The 21,951-nt window shown below is 41.2% G+C and overlaps 1 long non-coding RNA gene across 8 annotated transcripts in view; it reads right to left on the reverse strand.

Annotated features, from left to right (window-relative positions):
- Window positions 1-21,951, reverse strand: part of LOC139609933 (uncharacterized) — a 290,241-nt gene that overhangs the window by 150,728 nt on the left and 117,562 nt on the right. The window contains exon 8 of one of the 8 annotated variants that reach the window (XR_011685422.1): window positions 15,905-17,582. The exons of the other annotated variants lie outside the window; for them this stretch is intronic. This is a non-coding gene — a long non-coding RNA (uncharacterized lncRNA). Of the gene's footprint in view, window positions 1-15,904; window positions 17,583-21,951 lie in introns of those variants that run through there. 8 annotated transcript variants of the gene reach the window in all.

The following is a 21,951-nucleotide window of genomic DNA, read 5'->3' on the forward strand; positions in this document are numbered from 1 at the left end:
GGGGTGTCACTGAGCAGCTCCAACTCAAGTATAGGGTTTGGTGCCTTGCCTAAGGGCATCTGAACCACATTGTAGGGGGTATTACTCACTTTTTCCCAAAGACTAACTGGCCAAATCCAAAGACTTTTATTAAAATGGGCAGCTCCCAGGTGTGAATATGGAGCACTGTATTCTTCACACTCAGCAAAACCTTTAATTAAACATTAAAAACAGATTTTAAAGCTGCTTATTTCCCGTCTGCCCCATAATGAACTCACAAATGATCTATTTTCTAAACATTTTTTTTCCAACAAGTGCTTCATACCAGATTGCCACCTCAATGTAACACCAAACCCCCCTCTAAATCTTTGGGAATCACCTCTGGCCACAGCTGCAAGGTTTTTTTCACAGACGTGATATGTGCCACATCCATCTTTCCCGGGAAGTCGATTCCTTTGCGGCTCTGTCTCAGTCAGCCAGAGTAAACAGGGTTTTGATAAATGGAAGTCAAGGTGTGCAGTCACCTGGAGCCGCCGTTCCAAGTCTCCCGCTCGTCTCTCTGTGAGAGTGTGCGCCTCAGCGTGTTTTTACAGCTGTGAGGTGCCTTCGCCGGAATATGCCGTTAAATTTCTGCCTGATCCCTTCACCCTCTGGCTTCAAAATACACCTTCAGACACTCACACAGTCCTGGACTCTCTCAGGAGGCTGGGACCGTGGTAGAAACCGGAGACATACATTTGCAAAGATCAGAGCCAGAAAACGACAAAGACTAACAAATGTAATACGTCCTGAAGTTCTTTGCCTTGGTGGGCCAATCATCTCAAATCAGCCTCCCATTTGCTTTGTGTACGGGTCTGTGTGTGTAGTGGTGTGTCTTTGTGGATGTGTAGACCACTAATTGTAGAATATTAGAAATGCTGGACAGCGCCTTTGTATCCTCTCACAGGAGTTGGGATGAAAAAGCCAGGATGTTACAAACTGAGGTTTTAAAAAGAGACTCTACCACTTTGCACACAAAAAGAAACATGAAAAAGGAAACGCACTGATCTTAACTGGTGCCTTTGCTTCTCTGTTCCAGTGACAAAAACTGAATACACAAAGTAAATTTAAGGCACCAAAAGAGACTAATAACATAGATCATAGGCAGGAACATGATGATTTTTCTTCTTTTGATCAACTGTAATTCCTTCATCGACAGGAATGCTATTCTTCCACCATCATTTACATATGAAGCCATTACAGATAACAACCATTTTATTGCATGCATACTGATGCAGTGTTGCCTCACCAAAGGACATGGCTCCCTCAGAAGACACAAACCTTGAAAAATGTGACAGAAAGATGCATTTAGCTGAAAAAGGTAGCGACTGTGATGTGATTGATGGAGAGTCAGGGGGCTTTAAAAAGCATGTATAAAACTAACATCAAAGTCTAAAACTGAGAAGCCCTTGGGTTTAGGCCCCATACCATCATTTGAAAGGGATAAGCATAATTTGAAATCATTTACCAAATCTAAGCTCAAGTGAAAGCTGATTGGTGTGTTTGAAAATTGTGAAAGCTGAGATATTTGGATGCAAGCTGCAGGATGAAGTCATGTCACGGGTGCTGAAAGCTGCACTAACCTGCCAAATGTTACACCTGCTTCCACAGTGTCAGCAACACTTAATTACACAAAAAACCCCCGTACATATTCAAAAGCTGTTACGGTCAGCCACTCTGACAACAGGACTCGGGTGTCTGTATGATTGCAACACTCTGAGCAAGAGCAGCTCCGTGATTAAGAAAGAGCACTTGACCATCGAGGAGCACAATAGGGGCCTGACCTTCCCGAATCTTCAAGTGGGCCGCCGGCTCCCCGGGGCGACTATAGATCTCATTTCAAGACATCGTGATTAAGTGTAAGCAGAGGCCTCAACAGCCTCTGCACATCCTCAAGAATTCAATGACCTGCAAGATACTGAGGAGAATCTGATTATAATAACACATCTTGCCCCCTTTTCCATTTGCATACACGTAATTTCTTAGTTTTTGGGACATCCTCATTTTGGGGAAGTTTATAATTTATTTTTTTCTCCCACTCCATCTTAGAGATGGAAGAGGCTGAGGTCAGCCAAAGAGTAGTGTTACCTCAGTGCACTGCATAAAGGATAATTCCAGTTTATTACACCTTTGGTTTTGTTCTTTGGTTTTGGCCTTTATTTGATTACACAACTTAATTACTGAGATCTAGGAATACAACAACATCACACGTACAGTCAGATGATCAGACCGATTATCGAGATCGTTTTACTCGCAGGTAAAAATGAAACAGTCTGGGTAATAATTTAACATTGTTCTTTGCTTTCTCATCTAAATAAAACTGGCTAACCCAGGGGTTTATTTATAACCTGTCTGATCGTCTGGCTGCTGTTTCCTGCCCAGGCAGACTTCTGTTTAGCAATGTTGCAGCATTGCCAGATTTCAGCAATTAACATAGTGAGTACAATGTTATTATCACAGATAGGATTGACGTCCAAAACTGGTACAAAAAAGCCCAATGTTGAATGAAACTGGAGTTTCCCTTTAATGGTACACTGCTCTGAGGGCCGAGGGGGTTTTTCTTCTTCCTATTTTTCGTGTTCAGTGTGAGAGAGATCAGTCATACCTTTTGCATCTTTGCCTTGAATAACTTTTACCCCCCTCCCATCGACTCCCATCTGTAGTCAAAGTGAGGTCTGCTGTGAGTTATGTCAGATGGAGCGATTACCAGAGAGGGGGCCAGGAGGATAATGAGTAACAGATGTAGGTCGCTTGATTTTGTTCTCTCACATCCACTCTTTCTTTTTTTCATTTCAACTACCAGTTTTTCTCTTTCAGTCTCTTTTTATTGCTCTCTTCTGTCTTCCTCAATTTTTTACCTTTTCTCCATCGTTCTGCCTCTCTCCCGACTCTTTTACTCTCTACTCCTCACTTTCTCTCTCCATCTCCCTCTGGCCACCCACAGCTGTCCAGTACAAGGTGCTGGCGAACGCTCCCTGGAGCGGAGGTGCACTTGTTCTTTCCCGCTGCTAAATAGCATGCATCAATCACGCAGGTGTCTCTCCACCGACGGCGGGAGACCTCTTAACGCATTGCACATGCAGCCAGAGACAATCTATCAGCGGAAAGGCAATGTTAATGTGGGACTAGAGCCAGGTTTTATACATCTGCAGTCCACTTTGTCATTGTAATATCAGCAGAAAGATGCATGTTCACTACACCAAGCACGCTTGAAGTACTTCATGCTTTGGTTCTGTTTGTTTGACCAGGTGAGAGCAAGAACATAATGGCACCAGGACGCCTGGAAATGTGGATCTTTCTCCTCTTCCAAGCAAACTGCAGTGGAGTTTGTTAGGAGTGAAAACAATCTAAAACAACAGGAAACTACCCCAAAACACCCGGGATAAAGGGTGTGAGGACACACACATAGTGAACTGCTTCTTCATGTGTTTAACTAGTGTGAACACAAGAAAGTGTAAATCATATTTATCCAGAGGAATGGATCAGGAAACCAAACCCCTGGGAAATAAAGATGGAAACTAATGCAGAAAATATTTAGCATATTGGTGCAGCAGACTGAAGATGGTTGTTCTGTTGTCATGCAAGGCTAAAAACAAAACCACAACTGCTTAGGAAAAGGGGATCCTAAAACTCCTAATGGCAAAGCCCCCAAATCAGCCACAATTTAAGAAACATTTGTGGTTGGTTATTTCATATAAAGCTGATTAAACTGGGGAAAAAAAGATCTAATGTCACAAAGACCACAGCATCTTATCACAGACCCCTGGAGGTCACTGGGACAAAGATTTAGTGTGTATAAGCACTCAGTGTATTATATATAGACCTAGTGGATAATGACACAATCCACCACTAAACTCACAGAGTTTGAAACAAAACTGCCGACATACCACTGTTCCCTTCTCAAGCAGGGCAGGAAGCTCACCTCTCTACACATTAACTGTTTATTTCCAGAGTTCAGCAACCCCTTCTGCTGTTTCTCTAGCCAACTGGATTTAGAGCGGCACGTCCAAATGATGCTTAGTGTTCTGCCAGAGCAGCTGGAGAGGCTGGCAAACCTGCCACCTGCAGCCAAAATGTATAAGCATTTGGGTAATTTCCCAACTAGAGTCAGGTCATCCAACATCCTCAAATGTGACACTAACCTTAGTCAATCCAGGGAAAACAAAATAGGTGGTGGAGACACCAACTAGTAGAGAAAACGACTCTTTTCCTTTTAAACTATTAGTAGTGTTACTATGTGGTTACAAAGTCCAAGGACTTCTCGTGTGTTTTCATAATGTCAGGACCCTGCTACACCAGTTTTACATTGGCTGAACTATTACCAGTTGTACATCCTCCTCTTCATTGTTATCACATATTCTGTCCTCTTGCCCTTCAGCTGGCAATCACCAATTAGAGCAAACATCCAGACAAGACACAAACCAATTGTTTTTCATCTGAGGGGTGAGTCCATTAATCACTGGCAGACAGCACTGGTAGCAGCAGTGACATTGTGAAAGAGACTGAATTTGCTGATGCAAGTTTAATATGTACATGAGAAATTACTTTTAAATTTTCATCACACAGGCTTTTTGAATCACACAGATGAAACAGAATAGTATTTTTTTTCTCCCTGACTTGGACCACATCCTCGGTGCCCTAGATACTTCTGCCCCTCGCAGTGGAGTCTCAAGGAAGCTTCTCAGAAAACCTTTTATCCATGTGGAATCAGGAGCTGCGGTGATTCTTACACTGATTTGTGGTATGAGGAGGACCCAAGTGAATCACCACAGACCAAGTGTCATGGCAGTGTCATGCTGTCACAGAAGGCATACAGTCAGTGATTATTACTGCATAGAAACTGGACACTTGTGCTCCTGTGTCGCAGCTATTTTTGACTGATTTGATAAAAATCGAAGGTCCACAGGACTGAGTTTGTAAATTGCTTCCAGATGTGTCATTAGGTTTATAGTATCAATGACACTTGGGCATCTGTTATGTGAATTATGTGAGAGCTGCTCCAAAATTAATTGATCAGAGTCGAAGATAAGACCTTAGCATCCAAAAAAAAGACAGAATGAAAGATTATTTATATTAACATTTTTCTGCATAACTTTCTGTACAATAATTCAACTACTACAATCTAAAATTGTGTTACAATGAAGCTGTAAGACTTCATTGTGGTGCTGCTCTTTTGACACTGGAGGTGAGAAAGACTGAACGATCTTCATTTCATTTTTACAGAAAAATGTTTTCTCTGACTTAAAAAAATCAATATAGAGCTTTATGACATCCACATTATCTTTCTTTCCCCTCCAATGTTCATGAGGTCAAGTTAAAGGCTCTCAATAGTATAAATGCACATGTGCTCCGTCTGCGTCGCAGTGGAGATAAAGACATTCCTTCCACATCTGGCTGCAAAGTGACAAGGTTGAATTAACCTGCTAAACAGGCACGAGTGCACACGTTTAGCACTTCTTCTTCCTGAAACATCTACGGGAAGTGAAGCCTTTGTTGCATTAACCTAAGTGCTGAATATGTCATGTAATTCAACAGAAGGTGTTTCCACCCTTGCTTTGAATAGATACGACCGTTTTGAGGAAGGTGTGATGTCCCACTGAATGTGCTGAGGTTGCCCAATATAAGGCTTGTGGTTGGCAGACTTCCCGGTGGTTGTGACATAAGAGGATACCTGGGGCCTGGGAGGGAGTTTCGGCTCCTTTCTTATGCAATTATACCACAAAACCAAAAAGGAATTGGACCAAATTTTCTATGTTCTGGGTGTTCTGTTCTACGCATTTTGAGACTGAGGCAAAACTCTGAAACAGAAATGTTTGAGTGTTGTGTGACCCTAATGTGTTGTAGACCTTAAATGGGTCTACACCAAAAACTGGATACAGTTCCTGCTGTTTTAGGTTTAAAAATGAATGAATAAAAGAATGAAGAGTCCATGTTCAACCTGCAGTTTAATAAAGTGCATCCACCACTTTTAGACCCTCTATTTAAACACTCGGAAGCTTAACAGACAAATCAGCTGCAGCGCTGTGTTCATTTTCAAGTAATTTCCACTTCTTGATAAAAAAAGAGGAAGGAGGCAAGGTAAAGACTTAATTTGCTAATAGGAATAATTATAGCCTGGCCAGAGGCTAGCTCCATTACCAGAAACAAGAACAATTTGGCTTGTGTTTATCTTGTGCTAATTGTTGCAAGCAAACGGCAAATATTTTATTAACTTCAGGAACACACTTTACCCACAGAAGTAGTGACCTGAATTTGAAATGATCTCCTGAGTATGAGAGTGTTCACAGAGACACAGAAATTGACTCAACTGTTCTGACACCATTTGCACTGGGAGAGCTCTTTGTATTTTGCTGAAGTAGCTTCAAGAGGGGTTGAGCTGTGACCGGAGAAATGCCTATTTCATCTGGAACATCTGGATGAGGGACGTCCATTGATTTGCAGACTTGCAAACTTTTATTATTCAGATTATATTTTAGGTTTTGTTTGACAAAATTAAAGACTCAAACTTATATATCTCCATGCACTTACAAGAATGATAAAGTTGTCCTGCCCAGACAGATGCAGCACAGTGAGGGAAGTATCAGTCAAGCTCAGTTTGTCCACACCCACAGTCTTGAGGAGAGGTCCAACTGGGCAAAATAAGTGAAAACACCTGCATGAGTTGAACCTGAGTTCATGGACTGAGTTCCCACTCCTGCCAAGGGACTGTGTGTCACAAATGTGTGCATACTCTGTGTGTGTGTCTGTTTGCATGAATGCACATGTAAGTGCTTGTGCATGAGCGTCTGGATACACTTCTGTATGATCGTGTGTTTATGTGTATGTGCACTGGAGCAGAGCCAGGGAGTGTATCCTGGGTCCCTTCCTCATCAGGCGTCCTGAATCAGGCTTGGCACCGTTCTGTTCAGAGGGTAAATGTCTTTTTGGTCCTTTTCCATTTCACTTTACCAACATTTTATCCATTTGGTTTCCCCCCCTGCCTGAATGGAGAAGGCACAGGAATCAGTGTCCGTCTAAATGTGGTGTTTCAATAACAACTTGGCCTAATCAGAATGATACAGACGAAGGCTGGCGCGCAGACGTTGGCAAATGTGGAAAAGGTCAGTGGTGGTTGTGGCGAGGGAGGGAACAGGGACAGATCTGAGTGGCTTTGACGGTTCACTGAAACATTGCTCAGAGTGCGGTGCCGTCATCATTTTAACTATTCTTCTCTTATCCCTCCTGTGCTGCAATGAACACAGTTTGAGAGGTCAGCTAGTGACTAAGCACCGCATCCGGTTAGGGAAAGAGTGCAAAACGCCTGCACAGCAAACAGAGAATGCAGTCGTGTTATCGTAGATTTAGACTGTGAGGACGTTCAAGAAGCGGAAGAATGAACAGGAATCTTCCAGTAAAACCTGAACACCTTCAGCAACTGATAGAGAACGAAGGGGAGATCTTAAATAATTGTGCATCAAGCATGTAACCTACATAATCCAGGTTGTTAAGCTCATACCTTTACCCACACAGAGTGGACCTTTGCTGTGGTTCAGTGCAATCTTCCTTCTCGCTCCAGATGTTGTGCTTTTGTGTGTTGAGGCTATTATCTCCCAGACTTGACGTGATCGTCTCGGTGCATGTTAAAGGCGCACATAATAACCACTGGAGCACAAGTCAGTGAATAGACTAACACAGCGTAATGGGCCCGGACACTTGTCAAGTCGCCTTTTGCTCACACTGAGGGCCACGTTTGCCAAATGACCCGCTGTTTTTTTTACGTAACAACTACACGGCGACCGTTTGCATTCACACATTGGCTCTTTAAAGTGGCTGCCTGATACACTCCAAAGTACTCAGACAGTCATTTTGACACCCAAGGCTCGAGTCAAACCTTGACAGCGTGTCAGGAAAGGTGCGACAGAGCCAGGTAGACGCAACACCTCGCTCCCCGAGGTGCTAGTTTTGACAGGGCTGCCACCGGTGTGAGTGAGAGGTCAACACCTCTGGAATAGACTTGTCAAATTAGGGAGTTTGCACTAGTTTACTGCTAACAGTCACTAATTAGTGACACTGTACACTAACACAGACACATACAGGAGAGGAACACACATAGTCAGGGAGCACTTTAGCTCAAGGGCATAACCTCTGTAACCAACCAGAGATTATTTGGTCAGGCTGTTGACGCCCTCAGGGGCTGAGCACCCAGTGAATTGCACTGAAAGTCAATTGGGATTCGACAGCTCTCTGCTTTCACCTGTTTCTAACAAGATAAACATAAAAAGTGCACTTCGATGTACAGCCTAGAAGGTATTTGTTCTTTTAATGCAGTGATATCCTGTGTGTTATGTGTCTGAATGTGTTCATTTCCTTTCTGTTTTGCCTTCCTCCTGAAACGAGCGTGTTGTCACAGTTCAGCTGACTCTATTTTCCATATTTTATAAATAGCCAGGAGAAAAGTATTAATTATCCTTGTACAATTTAATGCACCAAGTACTTTAACCTTTCAGGTTTCCGTTAAACACCGACATAACAAGGCATATCCGTAGCGGCAAACGTGATTTATGACAGGAATACCTAATTCTTGTTTTTAAATAGGTTGGACGGCAATCTGCATACATTTAAATGTGCCCGCAAACACTTTCTCCCCCCTCCTCTCTCTTGTCTCGGGGCCCTTGTTTAATATTCAGGGATGATTTTTTTGTCCACATACATTTTGGTCTGTGTCACCTTAGATTAAATTATTACCGTTTTGCAGCCTTTGCCGTGCAGGCTCGGGGCCCTTATTTACTAGAATCAATGAAACAGTAATGAAAATCCATTTTTCATAGTATCAGCCCCCGCTGTCTTTTATTTAGTTAGCTGTGTCTAAGCAAGCAATTCATTTTGTGTAAATGCCACCCTGAGAAAAAGGCATTAGCGCAGAAAGGGTTAACCCCCCCAAAAAATTAAGATGCTCTGCTCAGCACGGCCGCTGTGATCCGACACACAGACTCCCCGGAATAACTTTATCCCCAAAACAGCCATGTGGGATTTGATTATTTTGTGGTGTAAGCTTTGGCCATGCTATAATGCTATTGCTATTACAAACAGAGATGAATCTTCACACTTGGCATTCAGTAATTGTGTATTGATGACTCAGACGCTGTCAAACAACAGATCTCTGCATGAGTGACTCTCATATTTACCAACTGTAAAATGCATGTGTTATATGGACAGTTAAATAAAGTATATCATGCACACACTGATGAAAACATACACTCCTCACCCTTGGGTTAACAAGCTGACTGCAGAGAGGATTTGGTGTTTGTGCGGAGAGGAGTGCTAACATTTTACTGCCGTGTTAAATACAAGTGCAGCACAGCTCTGAGCCTGCATATGCAAAGCGCGGTGGGGTAGAAGACACCGTTCACCTTCTGGGTCACAGCACATGACGCCGAGGTAATACGACACACTACCAATCTCGCATATTGAAATATCTTCATCTCAGGAGCGCGGTGTTGGCTTTCCCTGCTGTACATATTCAAATGGCTTTGTTTATTGACTTTGGTCGGGGTCACACGTGTGGCAGCGGTAATGAAACAACAGAACAGGAGTTTAGAGATGCAGGGGTACAAGGAGTGATTCAGTGGGATCTGGTAAGTATGTGTCATTTCCAACAACAGGTCTGTGTGCAAATCACACAGTGTTAGTTTTCACAGCAACATACAGTTCAATAAAAACTGAAACTTTTCTCTTCCTTCCAGTTCCTGCCAAATACATCACACAAGCACAAACATTTCAATTTAATGAATATGTAAACAACAATTTTATGTTATTTCTAAACTGATTATATGTAAATTGAATTGATTTAACTGTTTTTATTAAATGTAGTTTCGTGCATCTCAAGGAGACTTTAAACTAGAACAAACTAGTGACGGTGAAAACAAAGGAAATGTTAGTGCTTTGGTATTGTGACACAACCAAATACATCGGAGAAAAAAACGTTTACTGTTGGTGACAATAAGGTGTTTGTGTTGTTTTAAATTTGCATGAATTCAAACTTACACTTAGATGCAGTCATGCTTGTGTAAAATCACATTCAATAATATTTGTGCTTTTGTCAGTGACAGCACATTTTTTGTTACTCGCTGTAAAATGACAACAAATATATTAAAATATTAAGTGCATGATGCTTTTATGTACTACTTGTAAATGATACTAAATAGCTTTTCCATACATTTATTATGTGCAGTATAAGAGCAGCGCTGTCTTTCTGCACACAGCACAAAAGATCAGGGGCCCTGCCGTGTCAGACGTGACACTAAAGGTTCAAGCACGTTCCTGCTCTCAGATTAGACGACTTCATAAGCAAATGAGTCTGTGTGTGAGTGGAGGTGAAAGGAGGGAAGACCCCGCCCTTTCTGTCGCACGATGAAATAAAATTTAATAACTGAATAAAAATGTAAATAAAGATTTGCTTAAAATGAGTTGTCCGTGAAATAATTCTCTCTTGCCCCCGCCCTTCTTGTCGTCCTCCTCCCCTCCATCCTTGAGCTAATACTGTGATGTGAGGGGCTGGTGTGTGTGTGTGGGGGGGGGTTATATCGAGCCCGTCCTGATGTGGTGTGTGACCTTTTGAAAGGCGCTCGGCGAGGGTTGATTAAAGACGTATTAAATTTGTTTAAATAAACCTCCTTGTAATGGCACATCATTTGTAAGAAGCTATTAGGGAAATGCCGGGGAAAAAATTGCGACGCCATTATTTGCATGAAAATGTGCCCCGACCGCTCAAATTGAGGATCGCTCCTGAATGAACAGCGACGAGAGAGGGGTGTCACTTCTATAATTTTCCACCAGACCCCACCTTACCCACATGTACCCCCACCCCACTTGACGCAGTGACAAAAAGCTGATCAAACGTCCTGTGTTAAACCGTGGGACGGGGGCGGAGCTCATCCTGTAAAAACCTGTCTGTTTGACAGAAACGCCGCCCATCAAGCCCACCTCTCTCAGCTCCACCAAACACACCCCTTCCCCCAACATACACCTTTGAAGGAAGTGATTAAGTGATGACAATGCCTGAAGACACTAGAAACATCACAAAGTCCCAGCAGGTGGGGGGACTGACTGACAGAAAACTGTGTCTTCTGGATCAGCTCGTTCCAACATTTCACTGCAGCTATACGACGTCAGAGTGAACTGTTCAAACCTAAAGAAATGTTTGGGAAAATATAATGTCTTGTGCATCATTTCATACCAATGAATGAATGAATCCCTTTTGAGGCTTTGTAGATGCATGAACTAAAATGTATTGAAAGTCAAGCTAGAGGCAAAGCTGCTCTCATGATATTAAACATGTCCACATCTCAAATTAGGACGGAAAATCTTCAAGAATTGGCAAAGAAATTAAACCTTATCTTCTTAGAAGAGATGAAAGATCCACTCAACATTTCCACTGATACTGTAAAGTTCATCATTCAGTGCCTCTAAAAGGACCACAGAGCCTGTGAAAAGTCTCTTCAGAAGATTTTTATATCAGCATTGTTTTTGGAAAACAAGTTGCAGCTTTTTGATAAACGTTTTTTCATGTCCATGAAAAGATGAAAGATTTCCTGAAAATGATCATTGTAAACCAGATTTAAATATAAATATTGATGCACCCAGAGCTCGTCATAAGTTCCTAAATAAACGACTCTGCTTGTTTATTTAGAGTTTCTTTCTTTTTGACTCAGGAGCCCAGGAGGGAGTTTAACTCCAGCCAAAACTGGGGCAGGGAGAAATGAAGTGCTGTCAACCCCCTCGGAGAGAAGTTCAAGGCCTCGGCCAAGTTTAAGTTGCTGCTGAGGGATGGAGGGATGTTCAGCAGAGCATGAGGCTGAAGCTGAAGTTGCTGACAGGCGAACAGCTTGGGGAGAAAAGTTGAGATAATTAAAAAGAAATACTTTTTTCGCAGGGAGAATGCCTCGATCAACTTAAGAAATGAAAACACACAATGAAGTCATGCATGTGACCCCTTCAGATCGCTGGTGTTGATGCTCCGTGCTACTATTCTCATCGACACAATGTTGAGTGATAGCTGGCTCCATGTTAAGAGTTTAGACTTCAGCATCACTTTAATATTTGTTTCATGTACTGTTTGAAGGATGGGGGTCTCCTTGACAACACCACCGATTGTAGTCGACACATACAACAGCTAAAGAGACAGAGATGAGAACAGAGGTGGTGGCTGAGCTTGGTATATAAATTAAATTAATCTGAAGTTTTATGGCTGTAGAAAGTTGGGAGCTGAAAAGAACAGAACTGAAAATAACTGAATCATTTAAAATGATAAATAACAGAAAGGATGTCCTAAAGTTTATGTTAATTGATCCATAAAAGCTGTATTAAGCCTGATTAAATTCAGATCCTGTTTGTTTTATTTAATTTTAAAAAAATGTATAGTGTTTTTCTGCACTGTTTGACAGACATTGTACGCCACAAAACTTATTTTATATTTTTGGTAATTATGATATTATATATTAAAAATAATAAATAATTAAAGGAAACCTTCTTTTTTAACTTTGCACCTTTCAATTGTCAAGTATACCATATGTACCTGATGTACTAAGACTCAGAAACTCAAGAGTTACACTTCATTTTAGACAATAGATCAAGAAGAAGAAAGGACATTGTGCATATTTTGATATTTCTTTTCCGAAACAGGTTTTAGAAAATCATTTTTCTCAGGATCTGACCTTCCTTCCTCTATCTCTTTACTTCTGATCTCAGGAATGGCAGAGAAAAGAAAGAAACCATCCCCACCCTCCATCTCTCCTCCTTCCCTTCCTTCCTCCATCTGTCTGCCTGTCTGACCTGCAGCAGATTGGACGGTGTGATTTGAGGCGTCTGGTCAGTGTAAAACAGCTGAAGGGAGCAATCAGGTTTGTGGCTGATTACCTTTTTGGTAGCGGTTTCACAGCACAAATTTGTGTGTGTGCGTGTGTGTTTGTGTGTGTGTGTGTGTTTGTGTGTGTGCCCATATGTATGTGTGATGTAACAGCACCTGACATGTTGGTCGTGGTGTGTCAGCTTGGCGGTTGGTTATTCACTGACAGCCACAGGAAGGCCAGAGAGGTGCAGGCACACACACACACACACACACACACACACACACACACACACACACACACACACACACACACACACACACACACACTTGAGTCTCAGTACATGTGAGGATCTTCCATTTACTCCATTTATCCCTTAACCTTAAAACCAAATTCTAATTTTACAAGAAACGGTTTAAATCTACAGAGTAAAGGAACCAAGAAAATTAAATCTGTGAGTCTCCAACACCACGTGCTGCAGCAGGCAGGCAGATGTAACTGACCAGCCACTGCCAAATTTAACTTTTTTTCATTCCAGGTAGCTGGTGCGCGCAGACACACACACACACACACACACACAGACACACAAAGACACACACAGGAAACACCTTACTATTGAGAAATCCCTTGGTTTGACATCGATACAACGGCCATCATGTAGTCACTGTACTCATGCAGGATGTTTTAACGGTTGCATAATGTTACACACAGAGTGTAGCTCTTCAATATTACACAATGTAGTCGAATACTAACACTGCAAATCATCATTATGGGTACCCAACAGCTGGGGCAAGAAAAACCATGTACAGAGTTATAGAATAATCAGAAATAAATAGTCATTTAAGCTGCATTTTGATATAGTTTTCTGATATAGTGGTCTCTCAAATTCAGAGCCACAGTCAAAAAAGAAATTGTTTTATCTCATGTAGTGTGTCAAAGTGGAAGAAAACCAATTAGCATTGATTTTACAGACAGGCTGAAACCTACATAGACTGGAAAAACCAAACATAATGACAGTTTTTTTTTTTTTTTTCAGGAAGGAGCATAAACCTTACGACTGAGTAATCACACTGAACCAATGGTCAATAACGACTGGAGCTGTGGCGCTACACAACCTGACAAATGCTAAGAGGTCACTAATTGCCCCGTGTACTTGTTCAAAACAAATATCCAGCCACCAGCAGCCTATACTGTTTATATGCAAGGCTAAAAAAGGAGAGCAAAAATGGAGAGTTCATCCTGGATGGAAAGACGTGGACAACATGGATCATACACTGATGGAGCTGGAGGTGAGGGAACCTCCGGTGGGTAAAGCTGTTTGTTTACTGGTGTGACACACAAGTGACGTCAAAGTCAGCCACAAATATAAAAAAAAAACAACAAAAAAAACCCAGAAATCTTTACATACCACACATGATATGATTTTATTTGCCAAATGTCCACACCAACTGATCCACAGTCATATCCAAATCAACTCAACTCAGCTCAACAGTGTGTGTCTTTGTCTTACGATAACTCACAAGGCACTGACAGCCTGAATTCATTGTCTTCTCTCGGCTAGTTTGACAGTCTACGACATCTTCTGTGACACTCGGGATGCCATGATTGGTGACGTGTGTGATCCTGGAAGTCTGTCTGAGTCTAACTGCTTCAGAGCCCGGCAGGTTTAATCAAACTTCACTGGACAGAGAAAGTAAGAAAACAGAACGAGCCCCCTGACATCTCATCCAGCTACAGTAATGAACCCAGAGGCCTTGACAGCCCATCACACTACACACACATCTACACATAACTCTAAAAACATCCAACTCTTGCTAACTCAACAATACTCAAGGTTTTCACTGGAGCTCAGTAATATGAATGGGTTTCGCCAAGGACTGAACACAATGCAACAGGAAGAGAAACCTCAGTGCTGCACCAGAGAGAGCACTTCCCCTGACATTGAACACAGGCAGTGACTGAGGGGAAACTAGTGCTGCATGACAGGTACTGACACGAAGCCATAAAAGGTTCAGCATTTTTTTGTTTTACCTGTGATACCTGTGTATGTGATATTCTCATCTAAAATCAAACCACACAGCAATGCAACACAATGAAGAGGTCAAGGGTCAAAGCTTAGTGAAGGGATGTGGTCTCTACTGCCACTCAGTACATGCTATTGTTGTCTTTATGCTACAAATAAATAATGACTTTTCAAAATCCTCTAAAGACTGACGTTGAAGATGGAACTTATCTTTAATTTTATTACACCATCGTCCTTTGTTTATCTTCATCAACAGGATTAATGAATTTTTAATATTGTAGACAGAACATCTGATATCTAACAACTGAAACAAGGTGCCACTCTTCCTCTTCACGCTCTTCTTATGAAGCACAAACTAAATTCTAGTATGTAAAGGGGCATTTGAAGCAGGAGATGTTATGAATCTGTTGACAGAGACACCTTAAGATGATTGATAACACAAATACAAGAGAAACTAGCAGTTAACTTCAGTTCTTGGTTGAACGCTCTCCAGACGTGATTCTCTGCATTACTAGAGATACAGCATGATGAGCTTCAGGTAATGAGATTTCTTTTTTTTCCCCCTCCATAAAAATGGATATATAACGTTCTGGAAACAAACTCTTCAAATGCAGACATCAAAACAAATGGTGAATTAAGGCACAACACTCACTGCCTTGTTCTGAGAGCATGGCCTTGAGCTACCGATTTTTAAACTGTGCCACCGTTAATTTATGCGAAGATCTGAACTAATTCTTTGGCAACTGTGAAGCGAGAATATTAACGCGATGTATTTCCTTGTCGATGATAATGCCGCGCTCTTAATTTGAGATGTGCGGTGTAGTCGAACATGAAATGGAAATTTGCCCCAAACTATGTATTTGTCACTGAGTGTCGGATGTGGAATGAGGTTACATGCATCCTTTGCTACCCACACTCTTAAGATACAAGAAGAGGTGTATTTCTCCCCTCACACACTGTGGTTTGTGTGTGTGTGTGTGTGTGTGTGTGTGTGTGTGTGTGTGTGTGTGTGGTGAAAGCTTCAACTTAAAGCCCCAGCTCAGAATATATTATATTTACATGTTTACATCCAGGGCGGTTTTTATAATGTATTTACATTTATTTCCTTAAGAGTTCGTCTTGTGCATGGAAAATAAACTAATCCATCATAACTAAAAATACAGGCAGGTTTTCCTCAAGCATTTACATAGTGACCCCTCCGAGGTCAAAGCCCATTGGCTTTGAGTTGGCACTTGTTCAACTACCATTATATGTTACGTACAAACTTAGCACAAGCTCAAGTATGAAATCAGTTTTAAAAACAACTAAAGCTGCACAGAAGTTGTAGAGACAAAAAAGTCACAAAATAATTAGGAAAATTCAATAAATGTATTGAAAATACATAAAGAATAATGGTAACAAAGACTCTTCCATAAAACTTCTACAACAGTGTTGTGTTATATAAAAGTGAAACCAAAACTCCTACAGTGAGTTAAAAACTTTAGAAAAATCATCTCCACACCTGAAATTAGAGTGAAGTAAAGATTCACCACTCAGAAGATCTGTCAGAGATTTTGTTATGTTGCAGAAAAAAGTTTGCACAAACCTAAAATAAATAAATGTGCTGTACATTGTCGAAGAGGTTGCATTATGATTAACAAGATGGTGGAAAAAATCTTTACTCCATGAATGATGTGCTTTTTATTGTTGAAAAATGGACACTCTTCCCTCTTATTGTCTATAAAATCTATTCAAATGAATCTGAACATCATTATTGGGCTCAACTGCTGGCATTTCATAGACAAATGAAACCTGTGGTGAAGCTATTATGACTAGTCACTGCTTTACTTTGTTAAAGAGCAGTGAGAATTAAAGGCATCATCTCTGAACAAAGCTAGTTTTCCTTAAACCATGATGGAGATTACTGGTTAAGTGTTTGAATTACCTAACTAGATCAGGAAACAGTGATACTGGTCATTCATATAAGTGGTTTTAGGAGCCACTGGCAAATCAATGTTTGTGTTGTCTAAATAAATAAAAGGTTTGCTGTGAAATAAAAGACAGCAGTGGTTATTTTGTTGTAGTTTTGTGCCAGCTGTCTACATTGAGGTTTTCCACCTTCTGTGACAAGCATTTGCTGCCTTCCTTGTCACAGGTTTGGTTTTGCACGCTGATTTATTTATTTATTTTTTTTTTATCTTACAAAAAGTCAAAAACATGTATATGTTAAAAATCTAATTACATACAGCAAGCATTGCAAAAACACGGAGGAAATGTAAATGAGACATAAACAGAAGTAAATGGTCTGTAACTCTCCATGACAGCAGCATTCTCTGAGAACTGCAGAACCACCCACTCCAAGCAGGAGTAAGCAAACGCTCTGAATATTTAGAAAGATTTCAAAATATTTCACCCAGGTGAACCTGTGACAGAAGAAAAATAATGTTGTTTTAAGAGCCTTCAAGAGGATGTGAATACTTCACACTCGGACCAGCCCGTAACCCTAATGGATACAAACTGTCATCTGGCTAATCCCCAGGCCACGTCATGGCAGTGCCACCCAGAGAGCGCCGGGCCAAAGGTAACATCACGTTTCCTGCTTTCACAGGATGAAGGCTGGTGTCCTGGTGAGTATACAGTCGGTTTACATCACGCTAAATGAGGGGGAAGTGATGCGTTTATGCTGTGTAAACCTCTGCTGAGTGTACAGGATGCTGCAGCTGCCGAAAGTTTACCTGCTGGATGTAAACCATGGACACACACACACATACAGTATGAGCATTCAGCTGCACACACATGCAGATATTCACACATATATAAACACACATATAGGCCATGTTTATATCCTTTCTCAACCTCTTGTCATCTTTGTATTGTGATGGTCTGTACCTGCTAAATCATAAAAACTCTGCATGCTGACACATTTATAAACCAATGCCTAATTACACTGCAGTTCATTCTCAGTGTTTGTCCTTTCAGACTAATTTCTCTATGAAATCCATCCATTACTGCCTCACCTCCCTCTCACCTTTTTACAAACATAAACTTACTGCAGGTCTTAAAAAACCAAACTGCTCCAGGAGGAACGTGCCTGCTGCAGGAGGATTTAACAAATTTGGAGACGGCCCAGATTATACATGGTTAAATGATTAAATCACTGAGGTACAGAGCAGAGAAAGGAAGGAGAAAGGAAAAAGGAGGAGGAAAACAGGTCAACGTGCACCCACAGAGTGCTCTGGGGAAGGCAGGAGATAAGAGTTTATCACAAGCGTATAAGTAGATACTGTTAATCCTCCTTCTGTGAGCGTTCTACATGAAATAAATCTGTGACTGACAAACTGGAAAGATACTATTGTTTTAAAGGTGGAGGGATACAGCGGGATGGAGGGGGGGTGGTTGTTGTCAGCAGATGAGCGTGTAGATAATCAATTCACGCCGGGTTGAGCAGTTTCTCACGGAAGACGCAGCAAACAGAGGATGCAAAGTGAGGCTGGTGAGGCAGGTAGACAGGCGGGCGGCGCTGTGCTGAGCTGGTAAATGTTTGGTCCTTAATAATTAAAGCCACAGACTTGCCAGAAGAAAGATTGATTATTCTATTAGAGGTGGGGATCAACAATGACCTGACTGTAGCTCTATTTCACACACCGTTAGAGTGGCCAGAATAACCAATGCTGTAATGCACATGACATATTTTTTTCAATATTCTGAGCCAAGATATTATCCAGCAATTGTGAGCAATTGTATCATCCTAAGTATCATATGATAATTTTATTAGTCAGTTGAAAACCCTAAAACTCCAGTTGTGGCAGGTAATAGCTTCTTGAATGCATTAAATACATTCTAAAATGCCCATTAAGCAGTAAAATCATGAAATTCCCCAAAAAGCAAATGGCTGTAAATGTTCTCATTTGTTCTAGTTGAGAAAAATGTCACTTAGATTGGGGCTTATTCTAGTGAGAGACACTTTTATCAAGCAACTGACCATTTATAGCAGATAAATCTGAATCTGATCAACAACTACAACTGTGTTGTTCCATGAACTTTTAAAAATCTTTGTGAAATCAATAATTCCAAAACCTGGCACATAAAGAGGAGGCTGAGGTGATGGAGGCAGAGGCAATAGTACCAGAGATAAGAGTCAGGTTATAATGGCCACGCTGCACCTCAGCGTGAATAACAGTCAGCTCATGTCCACACAGGTGTGAAAGAGACAATGCTCGTGGAGCATTAATCACACAGCTGATGTCAGTCGGTTAATGCAAGCACACTTCTGGACCAGATCCTGACAGGCATAAATTAATTTCCCCCAAAAAATGAGAGAACAGCTCTGATGAAAATGCACCTTATACAGCCACAAGTAGATATAATACTAGGACTGTGTTTGTCTTCATTCTGCACCTTCACAGATGTGCTGGGTCTCTGAGAGACTGAAAGCATGAAGGCTTTTTATTGACGCCTCAGTTGTCCATCTAGTGCCAGGTTTTGTTTTATTTCTTCTTCTCTTTGGTTTCTGGAGGGAAGGAAAAATTCTCAGGATTTGTCCTTTGAGTCCCTAAACCCTTCTCTCTTGAGCTCATATCCACCCACAACACACACACACGCAAAGCCACATATCAACAAGGTATCTAACCACTGGGAGGCAAGAGATCCACAGAGGTGTACATTAACATAAATACCAAATCTGTTGGAGGAGAGAGAGATGTGTGTGTGTGTGTGAGAGAGAGAGAGAGAGAGAGAGAGAGAGAGAGAGGAGGGGGTACGGTGGAGGGGTGGGGTGGGGGGGAGAACAATGCATTCATTGTGTGCAGATGGAGGATAAGAGAGAGAGAAAGAAGTGTAGAGTGTAGCTCCATCTACAGGCCAAGGGATCACACACACACACACACACACACACACACACACACACACACACACACACACACACACACACACACACACACACACACACACACACACAAACTCAGACACAAAAATGCCTATTTTCTTTAAAACATTCTTGCTCTCGAACACACACCCACTTTCACCAGAACCCACACACACTCAGAGATATTCTTACAATCATCATGCACATACAGACTCACACACAAATTATCTTGTGCACACAGACATTTTTTCCTCCATTATAACCTCCACCCATTTGTTTTTTTTCTCATGCACACACTAATACACATGCACCAACTCACAAATACACACACAGAATTCCCAGCTCTCTCTCTTTCACTGAAGAACATGCACTCATTCTTCTCCAGCTGCTGCACTGAATGATAACTCTCTGCAGGAGATGGACAGAGCTCCTTTTTTCACATCTTCTAAATTATGTTAAGCATCATATTAATGCAGATTAGAGTTTACAGAAAACATTAAAAAAAATCTGCCTGAATATTACAGCATCATCCTACTTCCCTCTTGAGGTTCGTTAAGATCAGGTAATGCAATTAAGATCTAATTAAAACCACATTAAGTCGCTTTTAAGCATCATTGTTTGTGTCGACCAAAGACTGGATCTCTATTAGCACACTCAGAGATACAAAACTGAGAGTGGGTAGTGCACATATGCACAAGTACAAATGGAAACCTCACAAGAAAAGAAACTCACACACACATGAAAATAAATAAAGGCTTTTACACTGTGTCTTAGGGGCACATTTTAGTGCCTGCAATGTTAACATGAATTGTAAGAGTGATATTTTTCCCTACAGTTGCATATTTGTTCTTGTTTTCACTCCTCAGGTCACCAAGGTGTTCTGGCTAAAAAAACCTTTGAAGCCCTAAAGCCTGGAGGTTTGCTTTCAGTCTTCATTTAAATGTTGCTTGTTTCTGTTTCATTGGTTCTGAATGTAAAATGTAACCTTGACTTCATAATTATGTGCTGATGTGGCCAGAGAACAAGGAGTTGAAAGGTAAGAGAAGTACCAAAGGTCAATATTTTCTCCAGTTTTTGTGCCTTTACTCTGTTACATAAAATTACAAATGAGGCACAGAACATCGCTAAGAAAGCAACGGCAGAGAGCTCCAGTGACTTTCCCAGGATATCAAGAGCTTTAAAAAGCCTCTAACTCTGGTTACCCTACACTTTAAAGGCATTTGGCTGTTCAGGAAGCCTCGTGTGAAGCCAGTTGGTCCTGCTCTGTCATCACCTCAGCAACAGCGCTCTCGTACACTTCCAGAAATTAGTGGCATTATGCAGAATCGGATAACAAGCCTTCGGTTCCTCCTGCCTCGATTTAGCCCAAGAGGAAATTTACAGTGACTAAAAGGCTGACAATCAAGAGGGAAAAGGGAGATCAACCAGCTCTGAAGCCTGGTCCACTTCCTGTTCTTTTAATCTGTTTGTTTTCTTTCTTTTCTTTTTACATCCCTCTGTCTGGACTCTCCAACGCAATGCTCGACAAGTTGAACTGTGACAGATCAAACTGGCCTTTTTTCTCATCACAAATCCTTTGGATCTCTCTGATTTTCTGGTACAACTATGCAAAAATGTAAAGTTATTAAAAAGGAGCACATGGATTAAATCAGATTTTGTTATCTTATATAGAAATATGAAAAGTCAGGACACAATCACAGTGTCCTGCAAGTTTCCCTTTAAACCTATTTAAAACTGAGCTCTCCTTTATATATATCTTTTTATATATATTTATAATATCACTGCATCTGTCTGAAGCTCATTTTGTTATTGTTGTGGATCAAATCTTTCATAAATTCAGTCAAGAGCCAAAAATGCAAAATTGCATTTGCTATGCTGCTAAAAATAAAATAAAAAAAATGATTATGATGTAATAATCCATGTCCTTGCCCCATTTTTTATTTTTTTTTAATAATAATGTGATATGGTGTTGAGAACATCTTTTCCTCTTCCCCTCCTCCACAGAGAGGTCAGTGGTCAAAAACACAACAGCAACATCAACATTTCGCTCAAGGACACTTCAGCAGAGCAGACGCTTTCAAAACAGGAGCTTTGGCTTCTCCTCACTATACCACCCTGATTTCCTGTATATCTCCAACATACAGCTGATTTTCTCATTCCAGTCAGTTAAATGCAGAGGAACAAACTGTTCAGGTGTGATCACATCAGCTGCATCCTCGCTGCAGATGTGACGGCAGAAACCG

The sequence above is a fragment of the Trachinotus anak genome, unplaced genomic scaffold, assembly GCF_046630095.1.
Source record: "Trachinotus anak isolate AG129_WGS33_773 ecotype Australia unplaced genomic scaffold, CSIRO_AGI_Tana_v1 ptg000026l, whole genome shotgun sequence".
In the NCBI taxonomy this organism is placed as follows: domain Eukaryota; kingdom Metazoa; phylum Chordata; class Actinopteri; order Carangiformes; family Carangidae; genus Trachinotus; species Trachinotus anak.